Raw genomic sequence first — 25,233 nt, forward strand, 5'->3', positions numbered from 1 at the left:
GATGAAGTCCCAAGTGTATGAGTTCCCACTGTGCGTCCTTGCCGGCGATGAGGGTGAGACGGTGACCGAGGAGACCGACCTGCCACAGTTAGATGTGTCTGGATAAAACTTTGGGACTGCTCAAGTTCAGGACCTGACATTAAAGGGAGCGTTTGACCAGGTTACTGTATGTAATGGGGTTGCCCAAGAGCCGAGGGCCGATACCAGGTTCCCCCACTTTGCAGTTCAAGGGGAGTTGCTGTATCGGGTGGCTAAACTAAGGGGCGGTGAGACAGTTGAACAGCTGTTAGTGCCAGGACCATACTGACGGAGGGTTCTGGATATGGCACACTCACATATTCTGGGGGGACACCTTAGGGTGGAAAAAACTCAGGAGAGAATAGTGAGGAGGTTTTATTGGCCAGGAGATCTTAAACTATTGTAGGTCCTGACTCACCTGACAGATAACCGCGCCCACCTCCCACTTCCGTAGCCCCTTAGTTCCACTACCTGTGATAGAAGTTCCCTTTGAGAGGATTGCCATGGACCTTGTGGGCCCCTTAGTTAAATCGGCCCGGGGTCACCAATATATCTTCGTCATCATGGACTATGTGACCCGGTAGCCCGAAGCGGTACCCTTAAGGAACTCGTCCAGTAGGAGCATAGCTCGGGAACTTGTCCACATCTTTGCCAGGACCGGCCTGCCGTAAGGAAATCCTGACAGACCAAGGAACCCCATTCATGAGCAAGGTGGTGAAGGAGCTGTGTATAGTGCTTCGAATTACCCAGCTGTGAACCTCCGTTTACCATCCACAGACCGATGGCCTGGTGGAGCGCTTTAATAAGACTCTGAAAGCAATGCTCAACAAGGTCGTTGAGAAAGACGGTCGAGACTGGGACTACGTGCTTTCGTTTCTACTGTATTCCGTCATGGAAGTTCCCCAAGCCTCCACTGGCTTCTCTCCATTTGTGCTTCTATATGGCCGGCATCCAAGCGGTCCAAGGAAACCTGTGAGGCCGAGGTCACCCCCCACCGGAGCATCATCGAACATGTCGCCCAGTTACAGGAGAGAATGGCAAAAGTGATGCCCATCGTGAAGGAACATCTCCTCCGGGTGCAGGAAGCCCAGACGAGGGTGTTTAACCGATCGGCAAGGCTGAGACAGTTCCAGCCTGGGGATCACATTCTGGTTCTCATTCCCACTGTCGAAAGTAAATTCCTGGCCAAGTGGCAAGGTCCATATGAGGAACCATGTGGACTTGCTCAAGCCGTGGCAGGACCGGGAACCAGTGGAAACTCCTTGCCTGGGAGCCGCTCCTGAAGGCAAGGTGGAAGAGGTCACTATAGCAAAGACTCTATCACGGGCCCAGAAGCAACAATGTCGAGAACTACTACAGCAAAATCGGGAGTTGTTCAGTCCTTTATGTTCAACTTTATGTTGGCTGGACTATCTGACCCCTCAATAAAAGATTAGGGAAGCACATGAGAAATATTAAGAATAAATTTGAAGGGCATCCCATCTCGAAACAATTTAAAGATAAACATAATGGTCTTCTGAAGGGGATTGAAGTAACAGGCATCCAAATTATACAAAAACACTGGAGACAAGGCAACTTTACCAAACAGATGTCAAGAGCTGAAACAAACTGGATTTTCAAGCTGGACTCCTTGAGACCAAATGGTCTCAGTAGTGGGATAGAGCTATTTGCTTTTAATTAAGAACTGTGCCTTTAATTGCGACAAACCAGTTCCCACATGGACATGTATAAAAAGGAGCATAAGGGAACTATAGGCCATCCCTGATGAAGGATACCGCAGTATCTGAAACGCATATGATCTTTTTGGCCTTCCCTGCTATCCGTTCTCAACCCAGGTCACGTGATCGCCCAGGACCTGATGTCACGCAGGTCTTTGTGCGCAGGTCCTAGTACCTCAAGCGCACCTCCGGACACCACACACTCTGCCAGAGTTTCCGGCCGGGACTCCGACACTGCCTCCTGGTCTACAGACCGCGAGCTTCCACTGCATTCGCACGTGCATTACCAACCCTTTTTCCAAGAACAAGAACGCAAGGTAACAATAACTTACCTGCACACTACGTCTTATCCCGCATCATAAAGTATATTACCGGATCCTTTGCATCTGTGCCTGCCATTCCTCCACAAAGAAGCTTTTGTTCTTATTTTTTACCTCTTGCACGCATGAAACGCCAACAGAGCCTTTTGTCTCCCCCCAGACCCAGGATCTTGAACCTGCCGGTTCTCATATCATTTGTGCCTACAAATCAGACTTACAATGAAGCTGATCACCTCAGCAAACTACTTAAACAGTGTAAATACCAGCACTCTATTCCGGCTATACTCGTCAGGAACTCGCTGGCTACTACAAGCCCGATTGGCATCATTATCAAACAGACTAACCTATAACCTTGGTAAGGGTATGTGCACACGATGCAGAAATTAAGCAGAAAATTTCTGCATCATTTCTGCATCTCCCTGGCAGAAAAAACGCATGCAGATTGTGCATGCGTTTCTCCTGCGGAATACATGCGGATTCACATGCGTTTCCACATGCGTTTCCGCATGTGGATTGACAAGCGCTTTCCAGGCGATTTTAGCATCACCTGGAAAGTGCTTGACAACTAGGTCACACTATGTAAATCCATGCAACCGGCATGGATTTACATAGTGTGACCTGAGAGAATGGTAAAAATAAAAAATAAATGTATACTTTACCCTCCGATGGCCCGCGCTGTCCTGCTCACTCCGTTCTCCCTCGCCGGCAACTTTGAATTGAAAGACCTGCCGACGTCAGCGTCACGTGACACGTCACATGACTCTGACGTCAGCGCAGGTCCTTCAACTCACTGCAAAGTGCCAGGAACCAAGCAGGAGCGGTGCGCGGGCCGACAGAAGGTAAGTATACATTTATTTTTTATTTTATTCTTGTTTTACAGATTTTTAATGGTACCTGGGTGTGGAAGAGACTCTCCTCTCCTCCACACCTGGGTACCATCCGCACATTAGAATGCGCCAATAGCGCAAGTACAAATGCAGTCTTGCGGAATTGGCGCGTTCTAATGCAAGTCAATGGCAGCGTTTACGCAAAATTAATTGACATGCTGCGGATTTTTGAGCGCAGCGAAAATCCGCATCATGGGCACAGCACATGCGGATTTCAATTGGGGAACATTGCTGCCCTTCTACCATGCGTTTTTAATGTGTTTCCGCGGCGTTTCCGCAACTGCAAAAAGGCCGCGGAAACACATTAAAAACGCATCGTGTGAACTCAGCCTAACTATCCCTACTTCTGTACCACAAGTTGTTTCTTATAAACCAGAATGCACTAATATATCTTCTAGTTACCCACAGGTCATTTGCAATACATCTGACCCACCAAATTAGTGTAATACCACGGGCGCTACTCAGCCATCTAAAAGATCAAGCTACAATACAGCTCGACCACAGCATTGACGCCAATGTATGGTAATTATAAAATGTTTTAATCCGAGCGTAATTGACCCTATTTATGCGCCCTGCATGTCTTTTCATATTGGTCTTGCATAAATTCCTCTTAGTTCCCACAGGACATCACTCTCCAGGTCCCAACAATGTATCTGGTTTAACAAGGACGTCTGAAATACAGACAGAAACCCTATACCACCAACCAGGTAACTACTTTTTAATATTGTAATGCAGCGCCTTGCTGCATTGCTAAAATATCCAGGGTGTGTGCTCTAGCTGACCATGTACCTCCCCTCAGGTGACTGATCACATGACTGTGACATCATCACAGGTCCTGTGTGCAGAGATGGATATATAGATCCTGCTGGTTTGGAAACAGGGTAAAAGGCCTAATCCCTGTGTGTGGGACACCATTAGCCTGGAGAGGCAGGAAGAGAGAGGCCTGGTGAGACCTGGTGAAGCTTGGAAGGCAGAGGCTGGATCTAGGATACCAGTAGCCTTTTGAAGGCACGTGGCTTGGAGACTACGTCTGGGAAGCCTTAAAGCCCCAGCAGTGGCAGAACCGAGCTGAGAGAAGCAGCTAAAACCCGGCAAAGGTAAAAACGCTGCTTGATGTGGACATTAATATTGTTACCTTGCTGAAGGCTGTATCTGGAGCCAAGTGGACATATCTGTCACTGGAAAGGCTCTTGGACATTATATGTGTAATATGTCGGTGAGCCACTGAGATGGACTATGTTATGTGCAGTTTATGATGTGTAATAAACTGCTGGACTGTGAAATATCGGAAAGACGTTGCATGTGTGCTTTAATTGACCCGGTGAAGCGAGTACCCCCAGCATGATGAATAGCGCTACCTCACAAGTGGTGGAGAATGCGGGCAACTGCAGCCTGGTTGCTAGGGTAACGGCACAGGACGACGAGTGTGGATGCAAGCATCTTGCTGTGGCTTGGCGTGGTCACGAAGATTAAAGCATCTGGCTGTAACTCGGCGGGGTTATGAAAATTGTCGTCTCACCCAAACCTGGTTTGCTGTGGCTCGGCGGGGTCACGAAGATTAAAGCATCTGGCTGTAACTCGGTGGGGTTTCCAAAATTTTCGTCGCACCCAAACCTGGTTTGCTGTGGCTTGGCGGGGTCATGAAAATTTTTCCGGGAGGAGCGGTGTGAAGTGTCTAGTGTGAACAGTGTACCGCTATGGCTGTGAACGGAGCAGCAAATGAGACTGAAGCTATTGAGCGATTAAAGTGCTGGTTAAAATCACAGCAGGTATTTGAGAAACGTCTACAGGACATGGTGCAGGAACGGCAGGAGCTGTTGGCACCGTATGGAATGGTGGCAGTGGACCATTCTGTGAACTCTCTGGGGGCGCCAGTATTGTCCCAGAGTGCCCGGGGAGGTGGTAAGAGATGTTGTGAACTGAGTCCTAAGAGTGTTGCGTTTTTTTTTTGTTAAAGTACCCCCTTTAGGTGTGGTTGTCCAAAAGGGGGCGGAGTCTAAAATGGGGGCGGATTTTCAAAAGAGTGTGGAGTATAGAAAACCAAAATTTGTTACTGGTTGTGGGTTGGTACAGCCTAAAAATGACAATTTGACCGTTGATAACGGGGTAGCTCAACTAGAAAGGGTTGACGTCAAGGTCGGAGGTGACTTGTTGGTCCACGACACCATAGGGAGTGACACAGACCCCACAACTGACGGTGACGTTATGAAAGTAGAAAGACAGTTCAGTCAGGAGGGGCTAGACGAGGGGAGAAAGTCCCCCTCTCGTCGTCGACGGCGCAAGGGCCACAAACAGGTTGCTCCTGTAGTCTTTGCTGAAAGTGGAAATAAAGAAAATGTAATGCTGTGTGCCTTTGTTCCAAGTGTGGATCCTCCTTTAGAGGAAGAAGAGGAGGTGACGTTGTCAGTAGTAACCTCCGGTACAGTACTGAGACAGAAGGATCAGGAACCAACAGCCCTGAAAGAGGACGTGGCCAGTCATGACCAAGAGCTGGAGCCGGCAGCAGTATCAGAGTGACGTGCAGCAACTAAGGAAAAACATGGAGAACGTGTCCCAGGACCAGCTGAACCTGGAGTCTGAATGGCAGAAAATAAAGTTTGAGAGACTGGCTGTTGAGACCCGAGTGGGCGCATTGGATATATATTCAGCTCTGGCTCGGGATAGCACACGTGCTGGGTCACGCGTGCAATAGATTTTAAATGCAATAGTTAAAAGTGCAGTTATACAATGGCAGTTGGACAGGGCAGGAGACAGGTAAGGTGCATAAGATATTCATACAAACATGCTTCTCGGTCAGTCATACTGCATTATGCATTAATCTTATTAATCTGCTTTTTATTTGTTTTTACTTCTGCTTTCTCATAACTCGCCCGCCCTTTAACACATTCTGTGAACTCTCTCTATATCAACCCCTCCCTTCTCCCCTCTCCCATGTATAACTCTGAGTCTCTACTGACATTCCTCACCCACTTCAAACCATCCTCTACCTCCTTACAGCACTCAAAACGTTCATACAAATCATTGCACCACCTGCTCTTTCTCTTCTTTCTCCTTTTACTAGTCGCAGGCGACATCTCCCCCAACCCTGGGCCCCCCTCCACTAGCATACATTACTCTCCTCCAGCTGCATATAGAAACCCTGCTAATCTTATTAACGTTCAATGCATGCCCTCTCCTTTCGATTTCCATTGTGCTCTCTGGAACGCATGGTCTGTGTGTAACAAACTAACTTACATCCATGATTTTTTCCTCTCTAATTCCCTTAACCTTCTGGCTATCACTGAAACCTGGATTCAGCAGCCAGACACCACCGCTGCTGCTGTTCTCCCGTTTGGTGGGCTGAAATTTTCACATACTGCCAGACCTGGCAACAGACAGGGTGGAGGTGTTGGTCTGCTCCTTTCCTCACAATGTGCTTTCCAGGTCATCCCCCCGGTTCCCTCACTTATGTTTCCTTCCTATGATGTCCACACCATCAGACTCTTTAAACCCTTCTCCCTGTGAGTGGCAGTTGTGTATCGCCCTCCAGGCTCCTCCCACCAGTTCTTGGATCACTTTGCCACCTGGCTTCCTCACTTTCTATCCTGTGACATCCCCACCCTCATCATGGGTGACTTTAACATCCCCATCGATGATCCCCTTTCTCAATCTGCCTCTCATCTACTTTCTCTAACCTCTTCATTCCGTCTCTCTCAATTTACTAATTCTCCTACCCATGAAGACAGGAATACTCTGGACCTGTTTTTTTCCAGTTTCTGCTCACTGGATGACTTTACCAACTCCCCTCTCCCGCTCTCAGACCACAACCTTCTTTCCTTCTCTGTCAAGAATTGTCTCCTCACCCGGGACACCCCCACTTACCACACTTATAGGAATACACGTACTATTAATACCCAGCAGCTTATGGACAATCTCCACACATCTTTAGCCCCCATCTCCTCCTTCTCCTGTCCTGACTTAGCATTGTGGCTATCCTAAGTGACATGCACTGGCGATGTATTCGCACAAAGCGGTTTGTCCGGTTGAAGACGGAACAAGCCATTAGACAACTGGAGCTTATGAGAAAAGCTCAAAGTCTGCGTGAAGAGGTCATCTGGGTGCCTCATGCTCTGGTGAGAAAGCTAATTGGGAGAAATGGCCGAGCTATGCAAATGATGGTAAAGAAGTCTGGTGTGATGAAAGTAAGCAGTCCACGTGATCGATAGGACTGGATACCAGATGAAGACGGCATGGTGTCATTCTCCGCTGTAGGAACGGAAGAAAGTCTTGCATATATACGCATGCTGATGGAGTACCGAGTGACCTACCTGCGAGAGGTAGAACAGTTGAATCTCGCCCGACTGCGAATGGAGAGGCAGTATCGCCTGAGCAGCAGAAGGTGGCAGCCGTCTAGAAATTGTGAGACCAGACAGAGAAAGGGCCCCCTAAATAACAGAACAGCTACAGTAGAAGTTAGAAACCTTTCAAGATATCCTGAGGGTAGTGGGTGTGGGTTTAGAGGTAGTGAGACCTCCAGTAACTCAGGTCTGAGAGGCCCATACAAACGACCCAATAGAGTACGAGACCGTACGGAGTTGAACCGGACCTGAGATACAAGGGCAAGTGAGTCACACTGCTATATTGACCGCTGGGAGCGGGGTAGGTCTGACAAGGTTACGACTGACCGCTGGGTGCGGGGGAGGTCTGACAAGGTTACGACTCGGAAATGTGACTTGACAAAGTTAGTGACAATGACAGATGGTAGGTCTCTAAGGAATGGGCTAATGTTGATGACTAATGTTCCAGGGACTGAGCAGCGCAATTGTCAAGTACAGTACATGGTCTCTGTGTGAACCGTGGGTTTTAATGTGATTGTGTATATTATGTGTTCAACCCCACAAGTTTGAACAGAGGGGGGGGATATGTAATGCAGCGCCTAGCTGCATTGCTAAAATGTCCAGGGGGTGTGTTCTATCTGACCATGTACCTCCCCTCAGGTGACTGATTACATGACTGTGACACAAGGTAAAAGGCGTGAGGCCTAATCCCTGTGTGTGGGACACCATTAGCCTGGAGAGGGTGGAAGAGAGAGGCCTGGTGAGACCTGGTGAAGCCTGGAAGGCAGAGGCTGGATCTAGGATACCAGTAGCCTTTTGAAGGCACGTGGCTTGGAGACTACGTCTGGGAAGCCTTAAAGCCTTAAAGCCCCAGCAGTGGCAGAACCGAGCTGAGAGAAGCTGCTAAAACCCGGCAAAGGTAAAAACGCTGCTTGATGTGGACATTAATATTGTTACCTTGCTGAAGGCTGTATCTGGAGCCAAGTGGACATATCTGTCACTGGAAAGGCTCTTGGACATTATATGTGTAATATGTCAGTGAGCCACTGAGATGGACTATGTTATGTGCAGTTGTAATAGTGGGGAAGGACGTAGCCTTCCTTTGGCACTGAAGTAGTTAAAGAAAGTGTTCCCGTAGTTACACCTCTCTGAACTGTTGGTAGACCAAGCTAAGGGGTTAGCTTTAGCGGTCCAGTCAGTAGAGTAGAGGGGGAACTTAGTGCCCTGATCACTTGAGTTATATAGAGCTTGTTCCTGACATAATTCCTTGTGGGCTGCAGTACCTGTAAGCAGCCACAAGATGACACTGTCCTGGGTGCAGATGTCAAGTTGAGTCTGCGAGCAGTGTTACAGACAGTGATGGGTTAATGCTGTGTGATGACAGCTCACCGAGGGTGGGCACATTAGGAAAATCTCTGTTTAGTTTCCAGGATCAGGAAGTGATTCGGTAGTAAGAGATAGGACGATGAACTGTGCGGGCAGCCTGACTATATAGTGGCTGCTAGGGTAGACGGGAGCTCCGTACCCTCAGACAGTGGGATCACCAGTGTGAAAGTCTCCCTTCGCAAGAGCAAAAGTCCTGTTAACCGGCCGGAGAAACTCAAAGGAAGTATTGAGAACCCGGGGCACTTCTCGTCTGCAGGAAGCAGAGGGAGATAAATAGGACTCCAGGCTAAGACGTGGGGGAGAGATATCGGATCCAGATCACTGTTGGTATTGCAGAAGAGTCTCTTGGGCTAGAGATTAGAGTCACAGAGATGCTTCACTTAAAGAGGGAATCAGGGCTGAAGATGTTGCCAGCGCCTGTGAGAGAGATAATAACCTGTCGGGCCTTATACATTATATCTGCCTGTAAATACTGTACATATTCCTCTTCCCCAAGTAAAGTCCAAGTTATGGTTAAGAATCTCGTGTCCTCTGAATTTATTGCTGCCCTGGTCCCAGAAGAGAAATGCCTGGAGACAGCCGCGATCGGATGGTTTGAAGTAAGTGGAGAGCACCACATACACAGCCACACATCAGAGGGAGCACACGAATTGTCTGTAGGGTGCCAGAGCAAGAGGGGGCTACAGCTCGCCCACGACTACCTCGCTGGGGCACCTTACACAGTTTATGATGTGTAATAAACTGCTGGACAGTGAAATAACGGAAAGACGTTACATGTGTGCTTTAATTGACCCGGTGAAGCGAGTACCCCCAGCGTGATGAATAGCGCTACCTCACAATATCTGAAGGCATATTGCATCCAACAAATAATATCTCTCAAATCCTATATTGTATAATATTTATTTAGTTTGGTAATCATCACTACACCTTTGCTAGAGACACTGAATATCCACCGGCCTATTCTATATCTACCTGTACTGCAGGTATAATCAGTCCACTAGAAAGTAACCCTAACAGACTACATAGACTAATATTTACAGGCTGTATACTTCTTACAGGTTCCCATAGGTTCTGGATCCCGTAGAAGCCTTATAACCTCTCAGATTCATCCTCTATACATCAACAAAGTGAACCAGCCACAGCACAGTGCACTTTATCCTTTTAAATTCATATTTTTATTCCACAATTTTCTAATTAAATTTTAATATATTTAATCAATAAATATGTTTTTTAAGTGTACCCATACTCTCCTTATTTCCTGATCTCAGTGGACCAGTGCGGTGGTAATCCATTATTATTATTATCTTAAACCCTCAATACACTACAGGGTTTATGGTGCCCCCTACCACCTGCAGCAGGCACACTGTGTGACTTATCAGCGCCCCTAACTTGTTTTTTGAAGTTTATCTGTATTGCCAGCAATGGTGAGGGATAAGTTCTCTGCTGTTTTCATTACATACACACATTGTTACCCGACCCCTTGCTGGAGGATTGTGCACTTTTGTCCAAACCAGGAAGATGTGCAGATCCCTCAGAGAGGGGAGGAGGTGCTTCAGTTGTAGTTGTAGTGTGAGGAAGAAAGCAGCATCATGCAGTTCTCTGTGCAAGGGGAGAGAAGTGTACTCTCTGCATGTACAAGCTGCACAAGGCAGGGTCCAGTCCCTAGAGCACAGAGATGTCCAGAGTCTGTGCTAAACTGTGAGTCTGCTCGGTCTTCATATAACGAGCAGTGAAGTGTTTTACCGGGAGCTCAGCAACTGCATGGAGTGAAAGACACTGCTGCCAGAGAAAGTGAATGTTCTGACAGGATTCATGTTGCCTGCTCGCTGGATGGGATCACAGATCCAGTAACTCTTTACCTTGGACCCCTGGGGATTCAAGGAATCATCTATTAGAGGTATAATTAGCAGCAGGAAGGCTACACAACCTCACAGCTGAGAATCTGAACCCTCACCATGCAGGTCTGACCAAAACCCTGAATTGTACAGAAACTTCTGGAACTGTTTGCAGAATTCTAGTAAAAGGTACAAACTGGTTATCACCCTGTCTAAAGCTAATTATTCTCTGCTGTGCCATTCCTGCTCCATCTCCCCTGCGAGCCAGCCCTAGTTGGGAAGGGTTAATCATCTGGCACTGCTCATCACCACCTAACTTCCCGGGACCCCCATCAGTGCCCGGCCATACGAGGCCAAACATTCCAACTGGCGTCACAAACGTTTTTATTATTTTATCAACCCCCATAATTGATAAAGACTGTTGTACATCCCCGGTCGAACCATAGCAGCACTCGTACCGCCGTGCACCAATACTGTGACCGTAGCAGCCTAGCTGGGGCGGCACACTCTCATCACTACAGAAATGCCAAACATGTAGATGCTAAATGTTGTTTAGACATACTGTGGGGCTCAGAAGGGAGGGGGCATTTGGATTTGAGAGTGCAGAATTCACTGGATTTTTTTTGGGGGGGTCAAGCCATAGTGCTTTTCCAGAGCCTTAATACTACCCGTAACCTGGAAGTCCCCTATACACTGTGTGCAGAATTATGAGGCAAATGAGCATTTTGATCACATGATACTTTTTATACATGTTGTCCTACTCCAAGCTGCACAGGCTTGAGAGCCAACTACCAATTAAGTAAATCTGGTGATGTGCATCTCTGTAATGAGGAGGGGTGTTGACTAATGACATCAACACCCTATATAAGGCGTGCTTAATTATTAGGCAACTTCCTTTCCTTTGGCAAAATGGGTCAGAAGAGAGATTTGACGGGCTCTGAAAAGTCCAAAATTGTGAGATGTCTTGCAGAGGGATGCAGCAGTCTTGAAATTTCCAAACTTTTGAAGCGTGATCACCGAACAATCAAGCGTTTCATGGCAAATAGCCAACAGGGTCGCAAGAAGCGTGTTGGCCAAAAAAGGCACAAAATAACTGCCCATGAATTGAGGAAAATCAAGCGTGAAGCTACCAAGATGCCATTCGCCACCAGTTTTGCCATATTTCAGGGTTGCAACGTTACTGGAGTATCAAAAAGCACAAGGTGTGCGATACTCAGGGACATGGCCAAGGTAAGGAAGGCTGAAAAACGACCACCTTTGAACAAGAAACATAAGATAAAACGTCAAGAATGGGCCAAGAAATATCTTAAGACGGATTTTTCAAAGGTTTTATGGACTGATGAAATGAGAGTGACTCTTGATGGGCCAGATGGATGGGCCAGAGGCTGGATCAGTAAAGAGCAGAGAGCTCCACTCTGACTCAGACGCTAGCATAATGGAGGTGGGGTACTGGTATGGGCTGGTATCATCAAAGATGAACTTGTGGGACCTTTTCGGGTTGAGGATGGAGTGAAGCTCAACTCCCAGACCTACTGCCAATTTCTGGAAGACAACTTCTTCAAGCAATGGTACAGGAAGAAGTCGGTATCGTTCAAGAAAAACATGATTTTCATGCAGGACAATACTCCATCACAAGTGTATCACCCAGGGGGAATATAGGGGACTCGGTACCCGGGCCTTTTACCTTGTTTAGGAGGTCACGGCAGTCAGCTCCCGGGCCCGTACTTTGGGTCTCTCTTTAAAAAGGGGTTTTAGTGTACAGTTTGTCTCGTGACGCCACCTGTGGTTTCCGGTAATGGTTCAGCACTTTCTCAAATATATCAGGCGCGCTTGACGGAACCCCGCTTTCTTTATGTCCCTTACTACACCGACTTCTCGCGCTGGGTCTTCTCCCTCCTGCCCTGCGCTTCCCACACACAGTCCCGATCGGGTGCTCTGAAGTCCCTCTGGGCAACCTGGAGTTCCCGGACCTACTTGATGCCCTTCACGGTGACTAGGGTGAGACTGTGGCGACTGCACCATGGAAGTGCAGAAGGCTCCGTTTTTTCCAGCCGAGACCTGGAGTAACATGGCTGGTCCAGGGACCGCTTCCCTTCCTGCGGCATGATCCCTCTGACACCTGGCAGATTCGGGGCGTACGGGTGCCGTCCTGCACTCACCGTACCCCCTGGGATCACTTCTGCAAAACAGAGCCTTTCTCCTCTGCTCCCCTCCTGGGCCTCTATTACTAGGCCCCACACATGGAGCAGAGCTCCTGAAGAGACTCTCTTTGGTTCCCCCCACTCCAGCCAGGGACAGGGCTCAGCAGGAACATAATGCATCTTGCCCTTCCAGCCGGCCTGGAGTAGTGTAGTGTTGAATGCGGGTGTTGGGTTTCCGGGCAGCACTCCCTCCTTACCTGAGAGAAGGAGACACCACACCTCTGGGTGAGGTGCAGTACCTCTGTGGCGACTGAACCCTGAGGGGTGCCACACATGCATCCAACTACTCCACAGCGTGGCCAGTAAAGGTCTAAAAGAAGAAAAAATAATGACATGGCCCCCTTGTTCAACTGATCTGAACCCCATAGAGAACCTGTGGTCCATCATAAAATGTGAGATCTACAGGGAGGGAAAACAGTACAGCTCTCGTAACAGTGTCTGGGAGGCTGTGGTGGCTGCTGCACGCAATGTTGATCGAAAACAGATCAACCAACTGACAGAATCTATGGATGGAAGGCGGTTGAGTGTCATCATAAAGAAAGGTGGCTATATTGATCGCTAATTGTTTTTGTTTTTGCATGTCAGAAATGTTTATTTCTAAATTTTGTGCACTGATGTTGGTTTACTTGGTGAAAATAAACAAGTGAGATGGGATTATATTTGGTTTTTATTAAGTTGCCTAATAATTCTGCACAGTAATAGTTACCTGCACAAACAGATATCCTCCTAAGATAGCCAAATCTAAAAAAAAAAACACTCCAACTTCCAAAAATATTAAGCTTGGATATTTATGAGTCTTTTGAGTTGATTGAGAACATAGTTGTTGATCAATAATAAAAATAATCCTCTAAAATACAACTTGCCTAATAATTCTGCACACAGTGTATTTCCGTTAACAGATGACGGACCTGAGTGGGGACTTGGTTTTTTTGTGAATTGAATTGAAGCATATCCAAGGTCGGTAAGTACCTACCAACCTGTACGTATGGATACAGTCCAATATCATGAAGGGGTTAAATTAATTATGGCCGCTACATACCCCTCCCAGGTTTACTCCACAGGGGGGTTTTTATGATTCTTCCTGAGTTGGGGGTTTAGTGTCTTTTTATAGTTTTTAGCCTGGGTTTATTTTTTTTAAAAAAAAGGCGATTTATATCAAATCAGATTGGTATATTATTGTCACAGTTGTGATATTGCGGTTGAGGAGTCAAGTGGAAGTGGACGGAAAGTTATGATGGACTCATTTTAATTTAATAGAAGCTGTTACACAATGGTGGTGAATAGGCTGAGCTTTGGTGGCCAGCCTGAAGGATGTGGTAGTGGTAACGTCTTCCTGGGGCGGCTTAGCTGTTAAGCGCAGGAGTAAGGATCTTTGGTAGGGTCATTGGAGCCCTTGAAGTGGACTGGCTTTGCTACTGTGGCAAGTGAGAGCGTGGATTGCTGCCTGTCGATTGCTGTATGGCAGGCAGCCCGGGGATCTCATGGTGTCCGCGAATCTCAGAATATACTTGCCTAGCATTTCACCTGACTCTTACTATACTCATGTGATTTTAAATAAAAGCTGTGGCCTTTTTATCACCAAAAACAATGTGTTGTGTATTTTTTGTTATTGGGCTATGTAGTTTAGTTTGTCTGTTAATAAATGAGGATCCATGCCATATCCAGAAGTTATTTAATATGATGTTTTATTTCATTGCTGTAAATGATGGTTTGCAATGTCAAAAATGTTATATCATCATTTCTTAACCAGGCGTTAACCAGGTCCAGGTAATGATGTAACAGTCAGAAGGCCACAGGAAGCTGGTGAAGGTCCTTCTATACAGGTCCAGGTGGATCTGCTGGACTTCAGGGCGCTAGATGTGGAGGTTTCCCGTCTTTCAGTTGATTCTAGGGCAACGGTGACAACATGCAAATGCACGAGCAGCCCTGGATAATCCACGCCGGCAGGATGATAAGATCCGGCGGAAGATGGAACCTATGAGAAGAGAAGTAAATATAATGTAAGTGATTGGACTCCATATTACATGATACCACTGTGCGGTCACTGTGGACGGACAGCAGAGGAATCTTATCATACAGAGGTCGGGGATCATTGTCAGCCATCATACATGTGACAATCCCAACACTGACAGACAACATCTGCTCCACATGAATTATTCTCACCGACTGACATCACACAACATGGAGCTGATTCTCACACTTACCTCATCTCTTTTTCCCCTTTTCTACATTTTCTGATGTTTCTGGCTCTTTACTCAGATTTATTACAGATTTTCGTTCTTCCTGAGCTGAAAATTCTGATAGGAAAGTAAAAAATCCTCAGTAACGTTATATTCTTATAGGATCTGCTTTGTCATAACATGGATAACATAGTAGACCTATTGCACAAAAACCATATTTGAGCCTTGAAGTCAACATTCACATTGTTCATGTACATACCTGCTAATGGGGATGAGGATGACAAGATGCTAATAGCATCTTCTCTATTAGATGCAGGAAAAGATTCTTTCTGCCTGTTTGGAAGAAGAAAAATGTGTAAATCACAAGTAAGCGCAGTAGAAAAGGGGTTGTCTCACCATAAGAACACCAACCATAAGGCATTACCTACCGGCCGCAATTATGGGATCATATCACCAGCGATTACTAAAGCCAAAAGCACAATGACTGCTAACCATGGGGCAGTGGATGTTGCATAAGATATTATGGTATTAATGTCCTATATTTTGGGTTGTGCACATATATCAGCCTGGAGCTCCCAGCAATGACCCCATAATCTACTCACATTTCTGAGATGTTTGTGTCGGATGCTGGGGTGGTACACTCTGGAGGGGACTTGGGATCCTCAGTGTTCATCATCCCGGTAGCGGTGGTGCAGAGCTAAATACGGACAAAAATTAGACATTACATTTTTTTTTTTTACTTTAAGGCTATGTGCCCACGATGCAGAAATGAAGCGGAAAATTTCCGCTTCATTTCTGCATGTCCTTGCACGGAATAACACATGCGGAATTTGACACGCGTTTTTCGCGCATTTTTTAAGCATTTTGCACATGCGGATATCCTTGCATTTTTCTAATGCATTGAAGATAGCAATTTCGCATGTGTAAACGCACAAATAATGGACATGCTGCGGAATTTTCCGCACATCATTGAAATTGCGGATTTACATTGGGGACCATGCAAAAATTCCGTAGCAAAAACGCTTGAAAGCGCATCGTGGGCACAGGCCCTTAGAAGTCTTTTTTTTTTTTTTTTTTTTACATATTTTATATTTACTGATCACATACTTTAGGAAGCCTTTCAGAAGATGATGTAAAATTTAGGAAGTCAAGGCTCTCATTGTCTTCACTTGTGTCCTCATCCTTTGAGTGATCTGCAAGACATAAGTAATGAAATCTTTTTAGAGGTTATCAGTATAACACATCACTAAATTAATGGGAACCAATGGTCACATCTTTGGGAAGACAAGACAAATTGTCACTTAGTCTAGATGACGTCTCATTCTACTTACTGATAAAGAGGCTGGTGTCCACATTTGACACAAGCTGAGGAACGTACTCCGGCTTCTGACTTAGAAGGTTGTCAAAGTCTAAGTTCCTGAGGAATGGATGACCCTTGATCTCAAATGCTCCTCCTGGAAAAAGAAATAAAAAAGTGCTGTGGATATTGTCAGAGACTGCTCCATATCTGAACAGTTTATCTTAATCTGAACTAATGATATAACTGAGCCGACATGAAGGAAATAGACTGAAAGTCATAGTATGGAGAACAAGAAAAGGACAAGCTGATAGAGAGTGATTATCCTCATGGATATTAATAATATGTTCTAGGTGTAATAAGCAAATTGTTACCTGTCCCAAGTCTATGTGCAGGATCTTTTCTGAGTAGTTCAGTGATGATGTTCTGAGCAACTAAGGGAGGAACGGGACTGCGATACCAAACTACGTCTCCTGTTATGTAGAAAATTACAGAAAATAAAACCTCTTTATTGGACTGTAAGATAAAGCAAAGGAAATAACAAAACCAATGTAACCAATCAAAGCAATGAATCAGATTATTCTACTTACCAGTAACAATATTTTTATAAAGCTCAATTAAGGAATCCCTATAAAATGGTCGAACTCCCACAAGAAATTCATGCAGGATTATCCCCATTGACCACCAGTCAACAGGTCTTCCATAGCCTTTTTTGAGGATGACCTCTGGGGCTATGTAATATGGGGTGCCACAGGCCTGGAAATCAACAGAAGAAAGAGATGAGATTTATGATACTATTATTATGACAAGTTCTCACCATAAAAACACAATGACGAAGATAAAATATCAGTGGAAAGAGAAGAAACAATAGTGTGATGAGAATTGTAAAGAACAGTCTGGGTTTTTGTAAGTGATGCCGACCTCAAGATCCAGGAACTCTCTGGTGATGTCCTCTGTGAATTGCTTGTAGGTGTTGGTTTTTGGTATCATGACACCAACTTTTGAAAGCCCAAAATCGGCAACTTTAATGTGTCCAGCAGATGTTATCAGGAGGCTGTGAAAGAGAAGATGGTTTTAGCCTTATAGACCATGTCATAGTACATGACAACTTTACGCCCTTATTATACAAGAGATGGCACTTACTTGTCTGGCTTCAGGTCTCTGTGCACCACACCATAGCTATGGAGGTATTCCACAGCAAGAACGGCTTCTGCAAAATACAAGCGTGCCAAGGGGATAGATAAATGACCCCTGGTCTTTAGAAGGGTCCTGCAGTCTCCACCTAGAGAAAAAAGGAAATATGACCAGTGAGGGGTTTATAAAGCAGATCACCATGATGTATAGTATAATGAGAAGAGAGCAGAGATATTGGGCAGGAGAGAATATATACAGATATAAGGTATAGTTCACATATTATTAGTCTAAAGTAATGGTGAGATGTGGTCCGTAACTAATAACAGAGTGATATCACATCTCGTCTACAGCTGGAGATACTGATGTGCTCATCGTGGACATACAGGAGAGATCACACAGATAGTGGCATACATAAAAATCACAGGGCCCCATAGAAAGAGTTCTCATTAGGCCCCCCCTTAAAAAAAATATACACATAGATATATACACATATCTATGAAGCCCCTTAATGTTCTCACCAGCAATATACCTTTCATGGCCATTTTAAAGTATGATGCTCCCAAAAGTGACCCCACCCACACACACTGAGTATGGTGTCCCCACAGTGAATACTCCTCCTTACAGTTTTAACTCACATATACAGTGTCAGCATGATGTCCGCACTCAGTATGAAGCCAGCCACAGCCCCCTACTCAGTATGATGGTGCCTACAGTCCCTCCACTTAATATAATGGCCCCATAGCCCCTCACACAATATAATGGCTCCCACTCAGTATGATGGCCCCCACACAGAATAAGGACCACCACAGCACACCACTCAATATGAGGACCTCACTCAGTATAGGGGCATTCACAGTCTCTCATAGCCTCTCACATAGTATTATGGCCCCCACAGCCCTCAATTCAGTATTATGGCCCCTACAAATACTGACATTAAAAAAAAGCACTACTCACCTCGCCCTGTTCCCCCAGCACGCTGCTCTAGTCTGTGCATTGTGAATACTGAGACTCCACGCTACAGGCGTGATCCTGTGATGACTTCGCACCTGCAGTGCACGAGGTCTCAGACTCACCAGCACAGGCTGAATGGTGGATAAGGCAGCTTACGGCTCCCTGATCCCCCATTATGTTCAGCTGTATCCGCATTCTGAGGATGCAGATACCGCTAAAATTGTGATGACAGGAGGAGGGACGGGGCCCAGTGCCAAGAGGAGCTGGACCCCCTCCAACTCATTGGTCCCATAGCACACCAGCACACAGATCAATAAATTTCCGATCATCTTGGAAATATATAATCTATAGTAAATGCTCTGTAACCAACCACTTAGACAAATCCTAATTATATGAGTGGTGATAAGATGTAAGCAGACATGGGTTGAATATAATGTAATGTGCATGTCCTACCTTCTACGTACTCCATGACCATACACAGGTGAGGTTTAGTTGGAAAGGAGCAGAGCATGGAGACCACAAAGGGACAATCAGCAAATGTTAAGATGTCCCTTTCCTGAAAGGCCCTTTCCACTTTTTTTGGAGTAACCAGATTGCACTTGGCCATTTTCTTCATTGCAAAGATCTGTTGGGAGTCTTTATGGTTCACTAAGTAAACGGACCTGGAGAGAAGGAGAATCCATGGGTTATAATAAATCCTTATTAACAGTCCATCTATAGAAGTCATTATATGATCTTCTGTACTAATTCTTGAAGTCCAGCTGTCACTGGAAATCCATTTCTAGAAATGCATAAAATAGCACCACATAGATCACCTATGGGAGGTCTATACAATGCCACGTCTGTCGGAGCCCTCGCCCATGTCACATTACAGATGAGAGAATCTACCGAACTTATTCTTGAGCAGATTCGCTATATTTGACCAGTAGATACGATTTTGTCCAAGTAAAATTAGTCCAAATTGACAGTTCTCCAATTGCTGTAAGGAGAAGTTTATTATGCTCCTCCCATACCCCAAGGCATAATAAATGGAGGGGATGGAAGTAGTTAAAAGATAATGAAACACATTATACCCCCCTGTCCTAGGCTCTCACCTGTCCATCACGGCAGTCCTCCGTCCTCTGTGCCAGTCTTTGGTTGTTCTGGCGCCCCCTTCTGGTGCTGAGGCCAGTGATTGGACTCACATGGTCATGGTGGAGTGTGCAGGTGGAGAAGTCATTGATGTCAGTATCATGTCAATCCTCACGTGACCGTGTGCAGCCAATTACTCTTATCAGCTTCATAATGGAGCCCCGAAAAAAACAAAGTGCACTGAGGAGGACAGGGAAGCAATGGTGGAGGTGGCAGCATAAGAACAGATGAGGGGCTAGGACAGGTGAACATAGTATTATATTGTTTTATCCCTTTCCTTAAGGGTTTGTGCCCATATTAAGTATTTACAGCAGAACTTTCTACACTATATCTGCATCTCTTGACAGGAAAATGTTGCGGAATAAAAGGGCATTTTTGTCTCATTTTTTACATGTTTTTTACCTGCAGATTTTCCCCCATTCATTATTATGTGTGAAATCTGCAGACAAAAATGCTAACAGAATTGACATCCTGCAGATATAAATCTACTGTAAATCTGAAAGGAAAAATAAGCATCTTGTGCATGAGACTTCAGGAATCTCATTCACTTTGCTGCCATCAGGAAACCCTTCAGGCTTTGTGACAAATCTGTGCAGAAAAAAACATGACAAAAATGCGACAAATCTGCAATGTGTGCACAGGCCCTTACAGTCTGATGTAATACAGATCAGTTTGCTTAACAGTATATAAATGACCTGAATAGTGAGAATTAGATGGGAACAGTGATGTGGACTCAAATCGTTTCCCTATGATAACACTGAGTGGCAGAGCACAGAGGCAGAAGCATTGTCATAGGGAACCCTGAGAAAAGTGGATTATGCCAACAGAAATCTCACCCATAAGCTCCACGGCCGATCTGTTTGGACGTCTCAAAGTCGTTCATATGCGGCTTTCTCGCTGGGATCAATGATTCGATCACACTCTATAAAAAATAAGAAATAATATTCAGATAAAAAAGCCCCAGATACAAAAACCTCTTCCTCCCATATGATGTCCCAGCTGATTTACACTGATTGAATGTAGGGGACCATACAAGCAGGACGCTCCGCAGACACACAGACGTAATTTAAGGGGGATCCTCCATATACTAGAATCATTGTACAGTGCTGGACAATATGGGAGATCACAGAGGAGAACTTAAAGGGAATCTGTCAGCAGGTTTTTATATGTAATCTAAGAACAGCATGATGTCGGGGCTGAATTCCTGATTCCACCGTGTCACTTACTAGGCTGCGTGTCGTTGTTTTACTAAAATCAGTGTTTAATCAGCAAGAGATTATCACTACAGGACTAGGTGTCCTGTCCCATGTAGTCCTATTGTCCTATTGCCCGCCCCACCACTGATTAGCGGATTTCTGCCTATTCACAGTGTACTGTACACAGAAAGCAGCCAATCAGTGGTGTGGGCGGGGTTATACGTGGCTCAGCATTCAGAGCTCTGCTAGATCTGCAGCAGAGAAAAGAGTGACTTTATCACAACTGCTGCACCCAGTAAAGTAAGTGACAGTGCTGGAATCAGGGTCCCTGCCCCTACATCATGCTGCTCTCAGATGGGTAGCAAATACCAGGTGACAGATTCCCTTTAGTATAAGGGCTATTATCTTACACAATAGTGTCATCTACATTTAGAATAGAGATGTCCCATGGTTATATGGGGGATAATACTGGGCGGGTCACTCCCACCCCATGATCAGTGACGCACAGACGTCTCCCTCTATGATACTTACAGCCGCAGCTTCTTGGATCTCCGGGATCTCACAGATTATACTGTCAGGATCCGCCAGCACAGTTGTATCTAAAATAGTGATAAAACAATGAAGAAATAAAATGTATCAGACGATATCAATCCTACATAAATAATACAACAATATAACGGAGAAATGGCAGGACGTCTGTAAATGGGATTATTACTAATTATATGGGGATTCTAGATATGAGAACGTACGGCGCATCCATAGACAGATACATCTAATATAAATGATGGAGGACACCAATAATCACATGAATGAGGAACACATCGCCCTCACTGTACATGTGAGTGATGGGAAGAGAGAGCTCAAGCCGAACAGCCATATGCAAATTAGCCTGGAAGTGCACTGGGGGCGTGTCACTGCACTCAGACTTTTTCTTCCACGTCCCCAGTGAACTTCCACCCAGATTTGATTATGGCGTATCTACGTTAGATTTCTCCAGACTGAGACATTGGATTTCTGCCATGAAAGGTTCCTTTATATTAGAGGTAAATGGCCTGTACAGTCACACCACTACGTCATATGTCTCATGTGCTGACACGTTCCCTTTACACAGAGCGGAGAGTAAATCTACCATTACTCCCTGTTCTCTATAATATCTGGATATTTCTGATAGAAGGGCGGATGATCGGCTTACCTGTGATCAGATCGCTGGTGAGGTCCGGCTGACTCGTATTAGGGTCAGGGATTATTTCCGGGTCCAGATTTTGCCCATCTTCGGTGTCGCCTTCCGCTGTTTCCTAATAATTATAATATATATATTTAATATGTGCAAGATTTCACTAAATCACCAAATACATAAATCAGGAAGCAGTAAACCCGCATTTACAGATGCAGCAATTGTAACTATACAAGTAATGCGCCATCTTGGTAACTTTTCTCACAAAGTTTTCTCACTTATGAGGATTAAGATAAAGTAAGATTGAAAAATCAAACGTTCAGTGTAAACTTCGACTTTTCTGCACTGTGATATCCCAGAGCTGTGTTATCTGCGTTCATTATTCATGGGTACATCTTGTACCTCATTCATTACTGTATTGGGTGGAACTGCTTTACACTGCAGCTCCTCTCCACAAGCCCAGATTAATATAATATAAGAGACTTGAATGCACATTTCTGTAATATCACCTATTATTTACAAGTAGTAATACCCTGAAAATAGTGATAGAGGCAGAAATACAGACTTATCACCACTGAGCTGTGACTACATCAGCAGAATACAGACTGTCATCACAGGGAGCAGCAGAGACTAGCGGCCATACATATGCTGTGCCAGCCAGGAGCTGACAGTAGGCCTGTAACATCTAACACCAGATCTGATATCTGACTGATGATCTGGAGATGATCAGAAAACAAAGACGTGCGATAGAGAAGATGACGGCTCCTTACCAGGCGTTCCGATGAGCGGGCCGGACGTTCCAGGACAGACAGGACATTTAGGGCGAGTTCTTTAATAAAAGTCAAATCGCCATTTTGAAACCTTTCTTCAGCCTATAAAAAAGAAAATAAATTAAAAGGAAAATCCTGAGATGAAAAAGGGCACAATGGAGGCAGCCATTGTATGTGACATCTGCTCCTCTGTCTGCAGATACAATGATCACATATCTGGGGATTCGTCATGTTTTATATTGGAGGAAAGAAGAAGTTTCGATATATCTATTATTATCTACTATTATGGAGAAGATTTGTGCGAAGCTTCCGCCATTTACCTGCTGTAGTAATGTCCTGATGTTCTGAGGTAAATCGGTCAGATACTCTGACGTTAGATGACCTTGGTAGTATTTGGTCAGGCAGTCATTTACTAGCTCCATCACCAGCCGGTGAGTGAAGCTGAGGACGCCATCGGGTGGTAGAAGCGAAGTGTCAGGGCGATTGTTGATAAGAATCCCCAATAGTGCTTCTACCTGAAGATTATCCAAAAGTAATTCAGCCATAGCGAAGAACTGCAAGTGCGATTAGTCACTATAGAATAGCGAGAAACTGCAAGTGCTCTCAATCTCTATGAAGCCAAAAAAGGCACCTGTGACCCTGTGTACATTCTATAAGTATTGACTGTGAGCTGTGATGTCATAATAGCCGACCATCACCAGTGATGTCATCACGGAATGTTGTGATGGAATCTTAAACGGGCTTCTCTGCACAAACAGATGCTGACTAGCAATATTGAAAGTGGAAACACCATAGAATGAATTACATCTCCATGTTATTATGGCTGTTCTATTTTATTACCTATTAGAACACAACCAGGATAAAAGATTGTTCACACGTTGTATTTTTTTCTACCCCAAAAATCAGAATGGTAGAAGGAAAAACGCTACATACAATACTCGTGTTATTGCAGCGCTTTTAATTGTTTGGATTTTTCTTCATTCAAATGAATGGGTGAAAAACACTGCAAAACCCCTGAAAGAATTGACAAGCTGCAGATTTAAAAAAACACAGGAAAAAAAATGCAGCGTGTGATTGAGAGTTTAGAAATCTCATTCTCTAAGCTGGTACTGTAAAATGCAGCATTTATTTCCACAGAAGGAAAATAAAAGGCTGAAAAAATGCCGACTGTGACCATACCTTAAAGATATAGTCAGTGATATTATTGGAAACATTGTGTATATTTATTTCTCATGTGTCTTTTTTTTCACCATAGAACATTTTACTCATTGGTTGCAGATCACTATCAACAACTGTGACAAATATGGAAGAATTAATAATAAGTGACCCAAGTTATAAATCATTTTGTTCAGGGGTAGGCAATTAATTTTCCTGAGGAGTCACATGAGAATCTGTTACTATTGTAGAGGGCACAACCAATAAGCTGAAATTAATTATGCTCAATATTAACATTAAAATATTAATTATAATTTTTCACCTCCATATAGTGTGAAGAGGTGCAAGTTGCAATGACTGCATAACATGCAAAAAGAGAACACAGCAGTGCACTGTAAGGGCCAATATACAGGGTGGTCCAAAAGTAGGTGGCCAGAAAATAATAACATTTATTTTTATTTATATATAAAATTATATTTACTAACTCAAGCATAACATTGACAATTAAATTTTATTCTGAACAATAATACAAAAGCCCTTAAATTTTATCAACGCAGGTGCTCAAACTGTTTTCCAGTACGATTTGCATAGCTTTGAAGTCTGCCTCTTACGCTTCGACAAACTTTTTTGCACAAGTCTCTTTGGGTATTAATTTCTTGAAATGCATCTCTTATGTAATTTTTCAAATCACTGACACTTTTTGGTTTTCGACTATAAACTTTGTCCTTGAGTACTCCCCAAAAGAAAAAATCCATTGGGGTCAAGTCTGGGGAACGTGCCGGCCAATCAAGTGGGCCTCTTCGGCCAATTCATTTATTAGGAAATGTTTCATCAAGATACTCGCGGACTACTCTTGAATAATGTGGAGGGGCCCCATCTTGTTGGAAATAAAGGTCATTTGAATTAGGCTGTTGCTGTAACTGGGGAACAACTTGATTCATTAGAATTTCGAGATACTTATCTCCTATGACTGTTTCATCAAAAAATATTGGTCCTAAAACACCAAAACTTGAAATACCACCCCAAACATTGACACCAGGCTCATTTAGTTGCTGCTCTAATGTTAAATGCATATTCTCATTATACCAGTAAATACAATTATATCTGTTAATATGGCCGGATAATTTGAAAGAAGCTTCATCACTCCACATAATGTTATCTAAAATTACTGGATTGTCTTCAATTTCGTTAAGCATAATCTCACTAAATTGCAGCCGCCTGTCTGGATCATCCACCAATAAACCATGAATTAGATGTGGACTATAAGCTTTCCACCCAATAGATTTCAGGATTCGCATGATAGAAGCTCGTGACATTCCCAATTCCAAAGAGGCTCTTCTGGTGGACTGTTTTGGACTCTGAACCAATGTTTCAGCAACAAGTTGTTTATTATCTTCTGGACAGACTGTTTTGGGTCACGAATGCTGTAAATGGTTTGTCTCTTTGGGGCTTGAGTACCAAATGTTTCAACCCAATTTGCTCTAATGGTTTCAGCATTTTGAGATTTCCAATACTCTGTTAAAATCTATTTTCTTTGATCTGTATTTAAATTATTTGCCATTAT

The sequence above is a fragment of the Phyllobates terribilis genome, unplaced genomic scaffold, assembly GCF_046119375.1.
Source record: "Phyllobates terribilis strain yellow unplaced genomic scaffold, ASM4611937v1 Scaffold_1__5_contigs__length_1240528914, whole genome shotgun sequence".
NCBI lineage: Eukaryota > Metazoa > Chordata > Amphibia > Anura > Dendrobatidae > Phyllobates > Phyllobates terribilis.